The sequence below is a fragment of the Bos javanicus genome, chromosome 8 (assembly GCF_032452875.1).
Source record: "Bos javanicus breed banteng chromosome 8, ARS-OSU_banteng_1.0, whole genome shotgun sequence".
Lineage (NCBI taxonomy): Eukaryota > Metazoa > Chordata > Mammalia > Artiodactyla > Bovidae > Bos > Bos javanicus.
Genome location: NC_083875.1, coordinates 70,932,372 through 70,952,292, shown reverse-complemented (window position 1 = coordinate 70,952,292; position 19,921 = coordinate 70,932,372). Strand labels below are relative to the sequence as shown.

The window sequence follows — 19,921 nt, the reverse complement described above, 5'->3', positions numbered from 1 at the left end:
GTCTCCAGAGCCAAGGGTACGAACGCCTAGTCGGTCGTCCTTTGGGGACACCTATACTTCTGCCTTCTAGCCTTTCCATTGTATCCATCCATTTCTCTTAACAGAATGTCCGTGTGATGACATGGGCTCCCATTACCAGCTCTGGTCTGTTCTCATTGAGAGTACAGCTTACCCTCGTCACTCTTTACTGGCAGTGGGAAATTTTGCTCCAGTACTTTATTGAAGCAGTGAGTGCAGTGAAGTTGCTCAGTCGTGTCCGACTCCTTGCGACCCCGTGGACTGTAGCCCGCCAGGCTCCTCTGTCCATGGGATTCTCCAGGCAAGAATGCTGGAGTGGGTTGCCATTTCCTTCTCCAGGGGATCTTCCCAACCCAGGGATCGAACACAGGTCTCCGGCATTGCAGGCAGACGCTTTATCCTCTGAGCCACCAGGGAAGCTCTGACTTTATTGAAAGAAAGCAATAAATAATACTGTGATAAAAATAGTTCAAAAGTAGACTGTACATACTTTGTCACATATTCAGGAAGATCACAAAAGATTAATAGAAAAACAGAATGGTAACAATGAATTGTACAAGGAAATTAAAGGCAGAACCCACATGTAGAGAGACATGCTGTCTCTCTACCGAGATATCAGCTGCATAAGGCACCATGATCTGAACGCATCTCTTACTAGCTTTTTTAATGTGCTGCTGAAAAAGTAAAAGTTACATTTGCTACTTATACTATTCAAAATGGCTATGTCATCAAAATCTAAAAATGTACGCCTAGGTCCATTCTTTAAACATGTTTACAAACAGATGTAAAAAGACGATTTACATAAGAAAAATAAGGCCTTTGTCAGAGCTGCACTATGCTGTCTGTCTGTCCCGGATGTGGTGCCCTCAGTGTTCAGCTCGATGGCTCCGCAGCGGGTGCAGGGCACCGGGGTTGGTCCTCGAAGAGTCTCACCGGAGGCGAGGGATCCAGGGCCACAGAGACTAGGTTACCGGAGAGATTTTCATAGTCGTCTTCTAGTCATCCTTTCAGCCCAAATTTCATTAGAAGCTCACATTTAACACCCAGTACTTTTAAATCGCTTCGCACTGCAGACAAAAAGCATTTCCTCCTAGAAAAAAAGTACAGTTTAGGTCAGTCATTAAAGTACAACAATTGGTTGAAATTAAGTTCGCTCATTTCAGAGTGATTGTTGGACAGCTTGGTTACATTCTGGAAGGATAATGCACACCGTGTCATGATGATTTTACAATCGCAGTAAAACCCCTTCTCTCATGGTTTAACATTTAAAAATTAAACAAGAATAATTACAATAAATGCATCATTTACAAAAGCCCTATATTTGTTCATAGGATTTATACAGACAAGCATTACAGTACATACATTTGAAAGACTAAAATCAGGTTTCAGAACATGAACTGATCTGAAAGGAGATTCATAGCCCAGATATACAAGAAAAAGTAAGTATATAAATGAAGTCATAAGTTTACATAAATAAAAGAAACATTAAATTTTAAAATATTTTCTCTATGGTATTCATGAATTTTTCACTAATTAAAAACTCAGTAATAAAATATCTTAGGGTCCATATAACAAGTATTAACAGATTAAAGATTGCATTGAGTTCAAAATGTAGTCTTTGTCGTATTCTGGATGCTGTATAATCACCTGCAGAATTAGTGCAGGTAAACTGGAAACAAACAGATGAGTCAGTCCTGGGACAGCAGCTGGTGCCCGAGCCCCTGCCCCTTCAGACACACCCCAACCCCACTCTGGGCTTCAGCTGCTTTGAGAATTCAGAGAAACACGAAGGACCAAGCAGATCAAGGAGAGAACTCTGTGGCTGACTTTATTCTGACATATAGCTAAAAGCTGCTGGTAAAAAAACTTAAAACCCAATCCAGCTTTCCAGCTGAGCCGTGAACAGGACAGAGCAGACAGCCTCCTGCTCTCAGAGCGGCTCGAGCAGGGCTGGGCTCCCGGGCCGGACCCACCAGAGGACCACCCAGAGCAGCACCTGCAAGGGAAGGTGGCCCCTCAGCGGCAGCCGACCCCCAGATGCCGGTGTACTTCAGTGTTAAACACTGGCCTCCGGACGGAGAGGCCCAGGGCAGGGCAGCCTCGTGCACCCTGATGCTCTGGGCCCTGTTCCCTCTGAGAACGTGCACGCAGGGCGTGGCCAGCAGCACTGCCGCTGTGGGAGGGACACCCGTGTGCAGGGACGCGAGGGAGACTCGGGCCGTGCTCTGACTACTCCGGCGGTAGCCAGGTGCTAAGGTCATGTTCTCTGCTGCTGAGGGCTCTCCCGGGCCGACCTCCGGAGACCCGCTGACCCTCCACTCCTAGGGTGTGGCGTCCATGCCCCTGCGGGACCAGGCCGGCCTGTACTCACCCTGAAGCTCAGCAGGAGTAAGTCCTGACTGTAGCAGAATCCAGCCTCTGCGTTCCCGCCACGCTGCATGGTCCCATGAGCGCAGGAGGAAGTGTGCAAACACAGACCTCCAGATTCACAGAGCTCCAGATTCACATATTCGACACAGTCTATTGTTACCCAGTTTTACACTTACCTCATTCCCTCAGCTGCCAGCTTTACAGGAAGAGGTACGAGATGACAAGACCACCATCAAATGTGAAACCTCGACCCCCACCTCTCTGCGGTCCCTTCGGCTGGACCGGCTGCAGATGGGGTGCTGTGCACAGCCAGCCACGAGGACCTGAGGGACGCCCGCAAGTAAGGAGCTTGTGCGCCTCGTCGTCAGTTTCAGGAGCCCTGTGCCTCTTGTCTTGAAAGTGATGGAAGGATAATTTTAAAGGAATCCCAGTGGATTCGGTGCCTGTGTCTAGGGGTGTGTGTGTGCATGTGTGTGTTTTCTGGTAGGCAGGTTTCTCTGGATCTGGTGTTAAGGTGGATGTCTAAGTCTGTGTGTGTGTGTGTGCATGCACAAGTGGGTTGTTCTTTGCTCTGTTGCTATGCGTGCCAAACTCTAGGATGTTCTGGTGGCTTCATAGAGAACAATTCAAAGTACAAAGATTTTCTGACCACAGAGGGTAATCTTAGTTCTGTCAGTCATCCAGAGACAACATTGAATACAGGGAAAATGCCTTATCTATAAAACGTGAAAAAATGTTTTAGTATTCCAGAAAAAAATCACTTGAATATAGTTTAACATTTGTGGCATTATAGATGTGAGAATCAGTTTGTTTCTCAAAACTATTTTCTTTCTATTAAGCCCCAATTTGTCTCAAAGATATTCTTTTAATTGCTAAATTTACGCAGCCAATGTGCGGGGAGCTGCCTGTGAGAACGGGGTCATTTGTCCGAAGGACACAGCTCTGGGAGCTGCCTCAGTCCTTGAGGGTTTGCTTGCAAACATAGCTCTCTGTCCCGCCACCCCAGAGATTAGGCACTTATTTACTGCAGACACCTGGAGTTCGGTGCAAACTTCTCAGCACAGGGAAATGTTATCTGGTGTAAGAAATAATAACAGGGTGCCATTCCCATGCTCTCAAGATTTCTTGTGACTTTTTGTAAGATGTATAGGACAACCAAGAAAAAATGTCAACTGTCTTGTCTTTCTCACGCTTTTCGTATAAATATAAGATGCTGAATAAAGATGGTGTCCGACTGCGTCCTTTCGTGGAGACGTGTCTGAACCTCTCGACCCCATCTTTGTTGTACTCTCTTGCTTTAGTTTCTTTCTTAGCCCCGCCGTGCACGTTCTCGGGACCTGATCGACTTTGCCAGCTGGCACCAGCACCAGTGCATCCACTTTCAGAGCATTTTTGAGGGTTGGTGAATTTCAGATTTTCACGTTGCGTGGAAACTCCCAGGGAGAGTACTGCGGGGTCACCAGGTGCTGGACGCACTCCGTGAGGAGGGGAGGCCGAGGCCGCGGGACCGTCCGCATCCCTGTTGGTCATTGCAGTGTCCTGGGTGTGCGGGGACTCCCCTCAGGCATCACATACCTCCTGCTATAAATGCTGTCTTTCCTCTTCCCCTTGGTGGATACTGTCACGCGCCAGCTCGCAGGGGAAGCCGAGTCAGCAGGTGTGCTGAGCTGTGTGTGTCCTGAAGCCTCCCCGTGGGGCTCGTCCCCAGCTCCAGGCTCTGAGCTGAGCAGCGCTACAGGAGTGGGGCATGGTGTTGGTGAAGGGGAGCCCAGCGAACCCTCGTAGGAGGTGCTGGGCTGTGCGGACGGTCAGTCTCGGAAAACAAGGCCACACCTGTTGTCTGGGTGGTGCCACGTGTGTAGCATTTGATGGGAAGAAGCTCACACAGCCATCTTGTTAGGAAAGACAGCTTGACCGTGGTGCTCATGTCCTGCTTTAAAGTGCCCGTTGTCATCCACAGATGGTGTGGCCCTCTCTCGGGCATGTCTGTTCCCCATAGAATTCACTGTATTTCCGAATGTCTTTCTCCTGTGACTCTAATTTTAAGGCAAGGAAGCATGCCACGTCAGTTTACTGCTAAGCAAGTGTTTTAACGAATTGTACTTGGGGTCTCGAATTTGACCCTCAAAGGGGCAGAGGAGGTCTGAGCTAAGTAGCCCCGCAGGGCAGCCCGAGCAGGGTCATCACAGCGTTCCACAGAGCAGGCAGCCCCCCAGGCTCGTCTCTGAAGCTGTCTCTGTAAAGCTAGGTTTCAGATGAGAGTGAGCCAGTGACAGCAGAGTGATGCAATATATCTTATAGCCGAATAAGGAAATAAACCCCAGCAGAACCCAAGCGAGTCTTCCATTTGCTTCTGGATGGTGGTTGTGGTTGGGACGTGAGCTCCAGGCACGTGATACATGCCTTGTTCCCCTGGGATATGGGAATTTAAAAAGTTTGCCTTTTTTAAAAACTCTCCCTGAGCTATTAAGGGGCTTCCCTGGTAGCTCAGATGGTAAAGCATCTGCCTTTACCAATGTGGCAAACCTGGGTTTGATCCCTGGGAGATCCAAGATCCCCTGGAGAAGGAAATGGTAACTAACCCATTCTAGTACTCTTGCCTGGAAAATTCCATGGGTGGAGGAGCCTGCTAGGCTACAGTCCATGGGGTTGCAAAAAGTTGGGCACAACTGACTGAATTCACTTTCACTTTCACTTCTTGAACTATTAAGATACCTGTTGTGTTTTCTGGTATAATTATTCCTAGAAAATAGAATACTTACTATTCTAGGAAACCTAAGGTTGACTTAAAGGAACAGTTACTTGAAATTTGATGTGAAACATTTCGAGCTTTAACCATACATAGACTTCACAATCTTAAGTAAAGTCTAACACCATTTGAGTGTATTGAAAAGCCACTGTGTATCTTTAGGGAATTTCCTAGCAGTGCAATAGCTAGGACTCTGCACTTCCACTGCATGGGGCCTGGGGTTTGATCCCTGGTTGGAGAACTAGGGTCCCGCAAGCCACACAGCGGCCTAGTCAAAAAAGAATGACCAGTATCTTAATTTAGCACATAGCTAATTAGCTGAACAGCTGTGCAGGATAGAAACAGCCCCATCCAGCCCTCTCCTTGCTTGCTGTGTTAGAGTGTTCTGTGTTGAAAGTCTGCGCTGCTCTTTGTGTGTCTGTTGTGAAATGCTGTGCATCCCTGAAGCTCTCTCAGGGACAGGTTCCTCTGCTTAGACCCCAGTGTGGTTTCCTCTTCTACGTATCTGTCCTCACTCTTTAGAAAGGGAAGAGTGGATGTTTTTCCTTGACTACCCTCCTCCCTTGGATGTGCCGACTTCTGAATCCTTTAAGGTTGGCAATAACTCTTTCATAGGGAAGGAGGTGATTCTATAAGGAATTGTGGGGACTCATTCAGCATTTCATGACTCAGGTGTTCTTTGTAATATGTCTGAACTCTCATTAAGTAGATGGTTTAGAAGATTAAAGGAAAATGATGAGATGCATACTATTTCACTTTTGCAAATTTATAAAGAGAATAAATACTTAGGTTAACTTGTTTTATACCCGTGTGTAGTAATGATTCTTGAATTTTGAATGTTTCGCTACTTGTAGGCATGAGTTGCTGGAGGAAGCCGGGAGACAAGGCGTGCCTGCGCACAGTGGGACGGGCCAACTGTTGTGGTCTGGCTGGAGGTGTGTATGCGCACAACCCCACCCCCACCCCCACCCGCGCCCGCACCTGCACCCCCTTCCTGGGCCGGGTGTGTCAGTCCCTCCACAGCCACGCATAACCTCCTGCCTCCTGTCTCCCGTACCCAGCTCTGGGTCGGGATGCCGGCCTGGTAGGTGGCTGCTTGCCGAGCCAACGTGAAGAGCGGTGTCATCATGTCTGCCCTGTCACACGGAGATCCAGCGTGAGATCGGCATCAGCAACCCGCCGCACCTGCTGAAGCTGCGCCTGGCAATCCAGGAGATCATGTCCCTGACTGGCCCCTCCGCCCTTCGCACATCCAGGTCCACAACGGTGCACCTCCCTCCTTCCGTAGGGAGAGTTCGCCACCCCCCCCTCCCCGTTTGTGTCGCTTGCGGGGTTCTCTATACAGATTCCACTGTTCCAGCTTAAATAAAGTTCTAGCATTCAAAACCATGACAGCTTTTCATTTGCGGCAGTTGTGCTGTTAAAAGATAGATGATGAATACTTCAGACAGATTATTTTTGTAACAGCTGGGCTGCAGTGGCAGTGTAATAGAGAAATGGGAGTTTTTGAAAACATAAAAAAGGTACTTTTGAAAATATGAAAAGTGTAAAAAGAAAGGAAGTTTTTGAAAATGTATTAAAAGAAATGTAAATATAAATGTCAAGAAAGTGAAAGAGAAAAAGCTTAGCCCCCAGGCTGCATTGTTTTTCCCTCATTTGACTTGTCAGGCCTGTCCTATTCGGCAGATTCCTTTTTTGGGAGCTGTAGACCCTGGGCTTTCAGGGTTTTAAGAGTCTGTACATCCGCCAGGTCACACCAAGTCGTATCGTGCTCATCCAAGTTTCCTCCACGTGGGAAGACCTTGAAAGTCCTGTAAGAGGGTCCTCCTAGTTGGAAAAATTAAAACGAATCTGGTGGAAACGTGGATTGTTGCCAGGAGCTCAGGGCCAGCCAGCTCCTCATTTCTCGAGTGCAGACTCAGGACACAGCTCAGTCCCCACGCTCGGTGTGTCCACTCTGGAGAGGAACCCTGGTGAGGAGACGTGACCTCCCAGATGTACCTGCCCTGAGGAGCAGGTGGAGCCTGACTCAGGCTCACAGTTATTTTACACAAAAAGCGTGAAGGCTTTCTCGTCCATTTGTCTTCCTTGTTTCTAAGTGTGAGCGTGAGGGTGGTCAACTCACCCTGCACTGATGCGCTTGTTCCCAGCGTACCTGCTCTGCTCTCTGTGCCCCAGAGGGTTCACCAGAGCCACCTTTTTAGAAATGAAGGTGCTGAGGGCTCCCCGGAGGTTTTATTAAAGTATCTCAGTAAAGGGAGCTTCTTATGAGTTGAGTTTAACAAATGGTGAACTCAAGCAGCACCCCCCGTGAGGATGGGGTTGGGGGTGGGGCATGGGCAGAACCCCTGATGAGCTCCTGGGGGTGGGGAAGGAGGCAAGAAGGAGGGTGAGGGCTGTTCCTTGTGGGATGTCCACAGATTGTACCTCACCCCTCACTGATGAGCACTTAGGCCGTTTTCCAAACACTTGTCACTGTTTTGGAGAAAACAATCATTGCCCAGCTCCTACTCAATTGTGTAGAATATGTTTCTAGAATTGAAGTGTAAACATCTGCTTTATTCATTCCATCCTCCATTCATCCACCCTTCCAGCCAGCCAGCCAGCCAGCCATCTGTTCATCCATCCATCCACTCACTAATCCATCCATGCATCCACTCAGTAATTCATCCCTCCATCCATCCACTCAGTAATTCATCCATCCATCCATCCACTCAGTAATTTATCCATCCATCCATCCACCCATCCATCCATCCATCTGTCCATCCAGTCAGCCAGTCATCTGTCCATCCATCTGTCTACTCACTAATCCTTACATCTACTCATCCATCCATCCTCCATCTGTCTATCAATCCATCCATCTATCCAACCACCCATCTGTCCATGCATCTATCCAACCACCCATCCATCCATCTACCCATCCACTCATTAATCCGTCCAATCATCTGTTCATTTATCCATCCATCCATCCATCCATCTGTTCATTTATCCATCCATCCATCTATACAAACTTCCTTCCTCCCTCCCCCGATCCCTTCCTCCCATCCTTCATTCCTCAGGAGAACTTTACGTTTTTGTGCATATTGGTATTTTATTCCTCTTAAGTTTAATCATAGGGTATTTCTATTTCTCCCAGCACCTTCCTTTTTTGGACTGCATCCTTTCTCCGCTGCAGTTTCCAGCAGGTACACTGATTCTTTTGCCAACAATAACTCTGGAGAGTTGTTAGCATCTGACTCCCTGACAGAGCTGTTCTATTATCACCATATTTCAGCTGATACTTTTGAGTTTTTCAGGTAGGCCATCATATCATCTTCAATCAGTGGCTATTTTATTTCCCTCTTTCAGCAACTACAATTATTATTGACTTTTCTTGTCTGATAGCACATTCTAGAACTTTCAGAGCATTGATAATTAGCAGAGGTGATCACAACATCCTTGACTTGTCCCTGACTTTAATGAGACCACTTGTAACACATCACTATTCAGTGCAATTTTTGGCCCGTGGCTTGAAATAGATGTTTCTAACTCTGTTTCAAAGCTGTCCTTTTTGCTTTTAAAGAGTTTTTAGCAGGAAGATGTTCAGTTCTATCCAGTGAAGTGGGAGACAGAGGATGAGATGGTCATGTTGCATCACAGACTCAATGGACATGAGTTTGAGCAAACTCCAGGAGATAGTGAAGGACAGGGAAGCCTGGGGTGCTGCAGTTCGTGGGGTTGCAAAGAGTAAGACACGACTTAGCAACAGAACAACAATAACAACAGCGGGAAGAGGTTGCGTTCTATCCAATCTCTTCTTCAGCATCAAGTCAAGAAGACCACAGGTGGAGTAGATTGTAGGAGGCCATGATTCTCCTGCCCTGGCCTGTAACTGCCCCCTTTGCCACATTACTTTGCAACATTTCCTGTCAAGAGGCATGGCATATTTCTACAGCTTCTGGGCTGGCCTTGTGACTTGGCTTGGCCAACAGAAAGAGGCAAAGTGATAAGCTTCCAGGGCATTTAGAGCATTGCTCTCTGGCCACTTCCCTATGAACTAGCCCAGGCCAGCCTGCTGGAGGACAAGACTCCCATCATTATCCCTGCCAACAGCCAGCTTCTCCATCATGAACCATGGCTACCCTTGAGCAGCCAACCTCAGCTAACCCACCAGCTGACTGTGGATGCAGGAGTGTCCCCACTGGAGATCAACCACACATCAGGCCCCAATCAGCCCCCCGACCCACAGCCTGATGAGAGATAATGGGTGGCTGTTTGTAGCCACTAAGTTCTGGGTGGTTCACTGTGCAACAGTAGATAACCACACAATGGCTGTTCTCCTTTGGCCTGTTGAACATGAACTGATGTTTACTGTTGTGTCCTGGAAATCAGAGAATGAGTCTGTACGTGTGATCGGGCCCAATTTTTTGACATGCTGCCGAGTTGCCCAAAACTCAGCAAATGTGACCAGGCACTCCTTATCAGAATTGGCTGAGACTTTATAAAATCGAAGGCTCATTTTGTCTTATTGCTTCAAAAAATGATGCTACTGGGATTTCCCTGATGCTCCAGTGGCTAAGACCCCATGCTCCCAATGCAAAGGGCCTGGGTTTGATCCCTGCTCAGGGAACTAGATTCCACGTGCCACGACTAAAGATCCCACGTGCTGCAACTAAAAGATCCAGCACGATGCAGCTAAGACCCAGCGTGGCCAAATTAGTAACTATTTAAAAACTGGTGCTAAGACCCAGCGTGGCCAAATGAGTAAATATTTAAAAACTGGTGCTGGAGCCAACTTGTGGGAGAGGATGGGGTGTGCTCCCTGGGGTGCCCAGCATGCTGGGTTCCAGGTGTGCGATGCTTAGAGGAGAATGAGTGTGATCTCCAGAGTGAGGACACAGTGGCTGACACCCAGAGGTCTTAGGCCCCATAGACACAGCCAGCTGAGGCCACTTTCTGACTGGGGAGGAGGGAGGGGGGCTAGCGACAGTTGGTACCATCCCGTAGTCTGTCACAAAGTCTAAGCCGAAAGAAGCTCCCAGAATACTGCTGTCCCTGGGGTTTTGCTGTGGTGGTTTTAAATTATGTCCTCGAGTTTTGGGGTGTTCCTTTGTTCAGAAGGGAACCCAATCTCCCTCCCCTTGAGTATGGGCCAAGCTTAGTGACTCGCTTCTAATGAATAGAATAAGGTAGAAATGACAGCATGTAACTACTGAAAAGAGGGCCGTCAGAGACATTTCAGACTCTTCCTCACTCTCTCTCGGACTTCCTGCCGTGTGCGAAGCCAGCCGCCATGTTGTGAGGACGCTTAAGCAGCCTGAGGAGAGGTCCGTGTGGGGAGGAGCTGAGGCTCCGCCAACAGCCCTGTGAGTGTGCCATCTTGCAGGCTGATCTTCCAGCCCCAGAACCACCTTCAGAAACCTGCAGCCCTACATGACATCTTGACGATAACCTCACGAGGGACTCCCAAGCCAGAATCGCACAGCTAAGCCATTTCTGAATTTCTGACCCCACCGAAAGAACCTGAGATAATAAATACACGTTATTTTAAGCCACTAGGTTCTGAGGTTGTTTGTTACACAGTGCAAGCTAACTAATATACTTCTTATGGTGGCTCTGGGTGGTGAGTTCATCCATGTCAACTTGTTCTCTTTCATGGACTCAGGGTTCTGGCACAGTTTTCTCTGCTCTAAGATCCCACTGGCACAGACGTCTTAGTTTACTGGATACCCTACTTAAAACGTATGCCAACTCTTTGCTTGATAAAGAGTGAGTTTTGGTTTCTGAGACTGGTGTTGTACCTGAGAAGCAGGTCTCTGACCAAGGCTCTTCTACGGACCTCTGCAGGAGAAGACCCCGGAAGCTGCCTGACATCTGTCCTAACCACCCTGCTGTTGGACTCTCACCCTTGTGTAGGGTTTGGCGGCAAGCTCAACACAGGATACCCCGTGTAGACAGAAGCCATGTCATGGATAATTCCATGGTAGGATTACATGGTTGGTGAGAATGCCGAGGTAGATTGAAGCAGGGGTGGGTTCCAGCACTGCCCTCTCCTGATGTCTTCAAACCGTCTCGTGGGAGCTTCACACACGTGCCAGAGACAGGTACACAGGATGCCTTTTTGGTAATGAAGCACTTGCATGCGGCCAGCACCCAAGAGCCCCCTTTCTGACCCCCAAGGGGAAACCACTACCCCGATTCTTATCTGCTCACAACGCTTCACTCACCTATTTCACTCACCTGTCCACCTGGACACCAAACTTACCTCCAAACCCCCAGACGGAGTCAACCTGCAAGCAGTGCTTGGAAAGCTTTGACTGGTATTCATGGCCGACAGCTGACTGGAACAGGGGCAAAGTGAAGCATCAGACGCCCACCAGCATTGCCACACTGGACCTGCCCCCCCCCCTACCCTGAGGCAGCCTGCACTTCTGCTCAGTGTGGGTGATGCAAACAAAATCACTCAACGTGGAAGCCGGCCCAGAGGGAGGTAACTCCAGGGGGCATCGCAACACCAGGCCCCCCAGTCAGGTGTTCCTGAACCCTCTCCACACCAGGCTCCCCAGAAGTCTCCCAAGAACCCCAGCCACAGGAGGCCTTCCGAGGTGCCTGGGCGTGAAGAAACAGGAGGCCAGCCCCCAACCAGAACCACAGAGCCAAGAGCCTGCCAATGACTCCTAAGCCCACTTCCAGGAAGACTGCTGGCAGTGATCACCCTCTTCAGGTGGGACACTGCCAAAGCACATGACCCAGGAATCAGGGCACAAACTGGAACATGGATGGCATGCTTCAGGCACACCATACATTCAGTGTCAACACCTGCCACACATCCAGCCCGCCCAGGTGTGCAGTGGGGCCTGCCACCGCCTCATGACCACCAGTCAGGGAAGCGGGTCTGGTGACTTCTCAAGGCCACATGCTGACAGAGCAGTCCACCCCGAGCTTTCCACTGTGTGGTCAGCAAGCCATGGCCATGGCCCACATCCAGTACCAAGGTTCTTTGTAAATAAAGCTTTCTGGAACATACAGATGTTTCTGAACATCTGTTCATTTACAAAAAACCTATGTCTAACTTTGTGTCAAGACACTACAGCTAGTTTAAGAGCCAACCGAGACCCTGTGGTGTCCAGGAAGCTAAAAATATTTATACCCCGAACTCTGAGTGGCCCCGTGCTGCTCTAGTCGCCCAGGCCCGACCCTTAGAGGAAGGCACCAGGCTCTCTCGCCAGAATGGAGAATGGTCACAGACCTCTTTGTGGACACTGAGGACACAGGACAGATGACTGACACATGACCCAATGCCAGGCGAGGAGGCGGCTCGTCCAAAGCCCAGTTCCTACTCAGGGAGTCACCCCCACCTTGGCTCCCTCCTAAAATAAAGTGAGGGGCCTGCTGGCACACTACCAACTCCTCTCCCACTTGTTTATCTGGAACTTCAGTGGTAGCGTTTAGGGTCCAACCCCCACAGGGTCACCACCACCTCTGACAACTCTGCAGGCAGCTCAGGGCGCATGTTCTTCCACAGCCGGGGAGCAAAGCAGGTTTTACTTTCCAGTCTGGAGCTGTTACTTCCTCTCCCTCCCAGGCTGGATCCAATGCCCACAGCTAACAGCCGATCCAGAGCACAGCAGCCTCCAAAAACCTGTGGCAGAGACCATCCATCTGCAGCTTCAGGGTCACACCCAGAAAACATCAACAAGGGAACATGGAGGCAGCAGCACCCAAAGGATCCCCCAGCATGACTCTTCATCACTAAGAAGTCAGAGAGAACTCTTCCAAAAATGTGGCCAGAGTGAAAGCTTAGCGGTTCTCCCAACTTTGTGATCAAAACAGCTTTCTCCCCCAGATTGGCCTTGGTCCTACGCTGATGAGACTCTATTTCTTATTAGACAGTCAGCACCAGGCAGAGCACTGCAGGAAGCAGGGATGACACTCTGGTCGTGGGGGGCGCCCCTCTCTCAAGCAGGTACTGGCTTGCGAGTGACAAGTCCTGTCATTCTGGGATGAGTCCGATCCGGGCACAAGAGGGACAGGGTGAAATTACAGAGGAACCCGACCCCAGCTGATACCTCAGCACAGAGTAAAGGCAGACATCTCAAGTTACCCAGCCTGGGAAACGCGCACCCACTCCACTGCAGACGCAGCACACCTGCTCTGGTCTACTGTCCTCTCTGCAGGGCGGACACAGCCCCCAGCTGACTCAGCCTGAGAGGTCCAATAATAGCCATATGGGAAGCTTAAATAGACCCAGGAAATGAAAAATGTCTCCATAAAATCAAGATCTATGACCACTGAACAAACTCGGTGTTAGACAACATATGTAAGACACAGTATGGAAAAGAAAAAGACTTCTGAAGTGAAAAATGGGAAGGGAGAATGAGAACGCTAGTATATTGACAGAATTGTCTGGTCAGAATACAAGCAGTCTACAAAACGAAAATAAAATAGAAGGTAATGCACAGTTGGATGACATCATCCACTCAATGGGCATGAGTCTGAGGAAACTCCAAGAGATACTGAAGGACAGAGAAGCCTGGTGTGCTGCAGTACACGGGGTCACAAAGAGTTGCCCACGGCCGAGCGACTGAACAACAGCAACAACAATACATGCTCGTGTCAAGTGAGTAGAAGAGATAATAGCTGTTGTGTGTGTGTGTTAGTCGATTAGTCGTGAACAACTCTTTGTGACCCCACGGACTGTAGCCCACCAGGCTCCTCTGTCCATGAGATTTCCTAGGCATGAATACTGGAGTGGGTAGCATATACTTGTATGAGTCATACATGTATGTGTTTTGTCTATTGGGTAAATGCTTCGAAGTGAAATTGTTGTGTCAGTGGGTTAGAGAATTTTATACCTTTGCTCAGATAATGACAAAGCCCTCAAAATAAAAAGGCTGGATCATTTTAACTCACACTAAGAGTAAACATTCAGAAAACTAAGATCACGGCATCCGGTCCCATCACTTCACGGAAAATAGATGGGGAAACAGTGGAAACAGTGAAAGACTATTTTTTTTGGACTCCAAAATCACTCACAGCCCTGAAAATTAAAAGACGCTTACTCCTTGGAAGGAAAGTTATGACCAGACAGCATATTAAAAAGCAGAGACATTACTTTGTCAACAAAGGTCCATCTAGTTAAGGCTATGGTTTTTCCAGTAGTCATGTATGGATGTGAGAATTAGACTATAAAGAAAGCTGAGCACAGAAGAATTGATGCTTTTGAACTGTGGTGTTGGAGAAGACTCTTGAGAGTCCCTTGGACTGCAAGGAGGTCCAACCTCCACCTAAAGGAGATCCGTCCTGAGTGTTCATCGGAAGGACTGATGCTGAAGCTGAAACTCCATACTTTGGCCACCTGATGTGAAGAACCAACTCATTTGAAAAGACCCTGATGCTGGGAAAGATTGGGGGCAGGAGGAGAAGGGTATGACAGAGGATGAGATGGTTGGATGGCACCACTGACTCAATGGACATGAGTTTGAGTAAACTCTGGGAGTTGGTGATGGACAGAGAAGCCTGGCATGCTGCAGTCCATGGGGTCGCAAAGAGTCCGACACGAGTGAGCAACTGAATTGAACTGAAGAGTAAACAAGTTTCCCTGTTTCCCTACACCCTCGCCACATTGAACTAGTAAAAATGGGGCACCACAGTATTGTGGTTTAATTTCCATTCACATCACAGGAAAGGTTCTTGTGCCTTTTCATGTACAATGTGGGCTTCTCAAGGAGTCTGGATATGAAGAGGGAAGAGCTCGTTGTTTAGTCGCTAATTCATGTCCAACTCTTTGTGACCCCATGGACTGTAGCCCACCAGGCTCCTCTGTCCATGGGATTTTCCAGTCATGAATACTGGAATGGGTTGCCATTTCCTCCTCCAGGGGATCTTCCCGACCCAGGGATCAAACCCAGGTCCCCTGCCCTGCAGGCAGATTCTTTACCGTCTGAGCCACCAGGGAAGCTCAATTCCATCCATAATTCCCCCTTAGTTTGCCTTCAGTGGTGTGGTCCAAACCATGGGAGATATTTGATAGCTTCCACATCTCTCATTCCTTCTTCACCACAGTCCATATGGGATTCACAGCCCGCTTAAGAAGAAATATAAATATTGCACATACAGGGCCAAGAAGTCAGAGGCTGTATCTATAAATCTGTCAAATTAAAGTATAGATCTTGGGTCTAAAAAAAATTAAGTGCTATTGTGTCCACATAACTGGAGGGAGAAGATTAGACTTTCACATAACCTGTCAAAAGCCTGTGGGTCTCCAGTGGAAAACCCCAGGTATTATAAAAAGATTTTTTTTCTATGCTTCTACCACTTCTAAGTTGATCCAAAAAAGCAGATGTGATAGGTATTGTAATTTTTTTCACTGATATACATCCTTGCACAAACAATTATTTTCAACTCATCACTTTAACCGAAGCAAAAGCTCTCGGGCTTTTCCCTCCTGTGCATCTCCACTCTGCCACAAGGAATTAATATCAGCTGTCTTTTTAAATGGCACCCCACTCCAGTACTCTTGCCTGGAAAATCCCATGGACGGAGGAGCCTGGTAGGCTGCAGTCCATGAGGTCGCTAAGAGTCAGACACGACTGAGCAACTTCACTTTCACTTTTCACTTTCATGCATTGGAGAAGGAAATGGCAACCCACTCCAGTATTCTTGCCTAGAGAATCACATGGACGGAGGAGCCTGGTGGGCTGCCATCTATGGGGTTGCACAGAGTCGGACACTACTGAAGCGACTTAGCAGCAGCAGTCTTTTTAAAACGTTGATCGATTTTTCCTTTGTGAACAAGTCTGTTCATATTATTACCTTCCCCAAGAAAGAAATAGACAATTGGTTGCTTTGTACAATACATATGCTTATATTGCCCCTGAAAGAATTTTCCAGTGACTAAACATACTTTTCCATTGCTTTAGAATCTTGACCTGGCTATTGGTTTTCTCACCAGAATAAAAGGGAAGCTAGGAAATAAGTTTTGTATATTGACAAGTCATTCCTACTTATTGTAAGACTTCTCGAAGCTGATCTCAAAGTTTTGGTAAGATATTCCAAGAGTCCAGAAAACTTATCTGCTTTTAAAACTTCTGGGCTTCTCCAATACAGCTCTGTTTGAAATGGCAAACTAAGCTGTGGTCAAACTCCTTTGTTCTGTAAGTCCTCTGAGGGACCAACTATATCTTCATATTTCTTAAAATACCGAGCCACGTTTCTCTGAGGCTTGGCCTCTTCATTTTGCTTAATATTGTTCCTGGGTTTTAGAAGGACAAAGTAATCATCAAAAAAAAAAAAAAAAAAAATCAAAGGGCTTTTTCAAAGAGTTTATCCAGTAGTGAGACAAAAAGCTTTCCCTGTAAGATTGAGAATAAGACCAGGATGCCCTGTTTTACTACTTCTATTCAATATCTTATTGGCAATTCTATGCACTTTATTTTGGCTATTATTACATCAGCTCCACCTCAGATCATCAGGCATTAGATCCTGGAGGTTGGGGACCCCTGCTCTAGGGGGTGTTCCCTCTGTTGTTGGGGGTGGACTATGTAGGCGGTGTCATAGGCCTGGTTGCTAGGGCCTACCTTGTGTGGAGGCTGCCAGCTGTTCATTAGTGGTACCTGGTCACAAGGAAGCTGGCTGCAGAGCCCCATGGGACCTGGAGCTAGTGCTGGCTCACTGGTGGGCATGGCCAGGCTCCAGAAAACTCCAGGGCTGTTGCCCACCCACTGGTGGGTGAAGCCAGGTCCTGGGGTTAGTGCCAGATGACTGGCAGGCAGAGCCATGCCCTGGAGTCTGGCTACAGGGCCCAGGTATCCCGAGTTAGGGTTAGATCACTGGTGCAGGGTGGGGGTAGGGGGTAGTTCCTGACACAGTTGGGGATCGAATCCGGCGTGTCCTGAAGCTTGTATTGGCCTGCTAATAGGCAGGGTTGGGGCCCATTTGGTCCTAGGACAGGGTGTCACCTGCTGTGTACAGGTTGCGTCCACAGTCTGCAGGACTGTGGTTTTCTTGCATTCTGCCCCCTGGACAGGGTGAGGCTGTCCAGAGGCTAGTGAAGGTTTCCTGGAGGGCAGGGCCCTTACCTGCCCACTGGTGGGGGAAGCTGGGTCTTGGCCCACTGGTGGGCAGTGCCATGTCTAGAGGCATGCCTAGAGGTGGCGGTGGGCTCAGGACGTCTTTACTCAGCTGTCTGATGATGGGTGGGGCTGTTAGTTGTTTGGCTTGAAGCATCCCAGCACTGTGGACAGTGACTGCAATCATGAAATTAAAAGACACTTGCTTTTTGGAAGAAAAGCTGTGACAAACCTAGACAGTGTGTTAAAAAGCAGAGACATTACTTTCCGACAAAGGTCTGTATAGTCAAAGCTATAATTTTTCCAGTAGTCATGAACAGATGTGAGAGTTGAACCAAAAAGAAGGCTAGAATTGAGGCTTTTGAACTGTGGTGCTGGAGAAGACTCTTGAGAGTCCCTTGGACAGCAAGGAGATCAAACCAGTCAATCCTAAAGGAAATCAACCCTGAATATTCATTGGAAGGACTGATGCTGAAGCTGAAGCTCCAATACTTTGGCCACCCGATGCAAGACCTGACTTTTTGGAAAAGACCCTAATGCTAGGAACGATTGAGTGCAGGAAAAGAAGGGGGCAACAGAGAGTGAAATGGTTGGATGGCATCATTGACTCAGTGGACATGAATTTGAACAAATTCTGGGAGATAGTGAAGGACAGGGAAGCCTGGCATGCTACAGTCCGTTTGCATGCTGCAAAGCGTTAGACACGGCACCCCACTCCAGTACTCTTGCCTGGAAAATCCCATGGACGGAGGAGCCTGGTGTGCTGAAGTCCATGGGGTCACGAAGAGTCGGACACGACTGAGCGACTTCACTTTCACTTTTCACTTTCATGCATTGGAGAAAGAAATGGCAACCCACTCCAGTGTTCTTGCCTGGAGAATCCCAGAGACGGGGAGCCTGGTGGGCTGCCGTCTATGGGGTCACACAGAGTCGGACACGACTGAAGTGACTTAGCAGTAGCAGCAAGCGTTAGACATGACTTAGCAACTGAACAACAATAACAACATCCCAGCAGTGGTGCCTACAGGCTGTTGGGTGGGGCTGACCAACCTCACCCAACTCATTAGCTACTGGGGCTAATGAGCTAGTGGGAAGATCCCACCATAGTGCCTATGAGCACCCGTGTCCACCAATAGAAGAAGCTTCCAAGTATGGCTGTTACTGTTCAGTCGCTAAGTTCTGTCCAACTCTTCGTGACCCCGTAGACTAGCCTGCCAGGCTCCTCAGTCAATCCCCTTTATCGATCACAGTCTTGTCATGGCAAAGGGGCTTGCTTAATTCAGTGAAGCTATGAGCTATGCTATGCCGTGCCACCCAAGATGGGTGGGTCATGGTGAAGAGTTCTGACAAAACATGGTTCACTGGAAAAGGAAGTGGCAACCCACTCCAGTATTCTTGCCATGAGAATCCCATGGACAGTGTAAAAAGTATAGCTGTTACCAGTGTCTATACCCACAGCCTGAGCCGCACCCACCCACTGCCTCTCTGGGACACTCTTTAAGACCAGCAGGCAGCTCTAACCCAGCTTCCCATCAAGTGACCACTTCTGCCCTAGGTCCCAGTGCATGTGTGTGCTCTTTAAGACTGAAGTCTCTGTTTCCTCCAGTCCTGTGGGACACGCAGAATTAGGACCCTGCTTGCCTTCAAAGCCTAAGGCTCTGGGGGTTCATCTTGCTGATGCAGGATCCCTGGGCTGGAGAGCCCAACTGGGGCTCAGAACTCTCCTGTGGAAAAACCCTGCAATATAATTCCCTACTTTGTGGGTTGTCCAACCAGGAGTATGGTACTTGATGATATTGTGAGTCTGCCCACTCCAACCATCTCAGTGTGGTTCCTGCTTTATGTCTTTAGTTGTAGAAGATCTATGCTGGTAGGTTCCTGTCTTTTTTATCAGTGCTTGCTCTGCAAATAGTTGTAATTTGGGCTGCCCGTGAGAGGACCCAAGCTCAGGGTCTTTCTGCTCTGCCATCTTGCCCCATCTGTATTGTGATCTTGTTTTCAGAATAAAGACATGCAAGGGGGCCTCTCCTGGTGTCTCCTCCCCTTCTCTGCCTCCTCCTCCGTTTACCTTTCCCAGTTCTTAGTGGGAGGTTTCCTTGCTTGAGTACTCTTAGTGTGGAAGATGCACTGCAGCACCCTCAGTCCAGGGAGGGCACATCACTTCCTCTTACTTTAAAAAAAACTTTGTAAGCACTTCAGCCCTCCTTCCACCACACCTATCTCTACAGTATTCCAGTCATGGCAGGGTGATGTTATGAAACTAGTACTCCTCAGTTTATCTTTTCCATCTCAAAACTTTGTGTGCCCAAGACTGGCATGGCTGGACCCAAACTAGAATTGGCCGAGTATTTAGGGACCCTCAGGGTATGGTGCCCCAGTGGAGTTTGGTAGGGGTCCTACCTCAGTGGCCTTGGTGCAATAGCCCTTTGCTCTTCCCTTTCAGAGGTCCTGCCCTACTGCCCCTCTGTTCCCCGGAAGTCACGTGTTTCTTGCTTTTGCTGTTCCTTTTGTGGAGGGCACTCTGCCTTCATCTTCAGAGGAAGATAGAAATGAACTCTTGTCAATCAAGTGTCAGGTCACTTATCCCTTTCTCGGAGGACGTCCTTAGTGCCCACCTAAAGTATTAGCCTTGTCAGTGTTCATCATGTTTATTTAAGGTAAGCTTGAGGAGAGCCTGAAGTTGCCTTGTTTTATATCCAGTCCAAAGAGCCCCTGACCCACGACAGGCACTCAA

The 19,921-nt window shown here is 48.4% G+C and overlaps 1 long non-coding RNA gene across 1 annotated transcript; it reads left to right on the top strand.

The window, feature by feature from the left end:
• The first annotated feature begins 242 nt into the window (after positions 1–242).
• On the top strand, positions 243–6,375 carry LOC133253347 (uncharacterized). The gene is made up of 3 exons (XR_009738290.1): positions 243–2,728; positions 5,992–6,072; positions 6,199–6,375. It is a non-coding gene; the product is annotated as an uncharacterized LOC133253347 (long non-coding RNA).
• Positions 6,376–19,921: the final 13,546 nt, after the last annotated feature.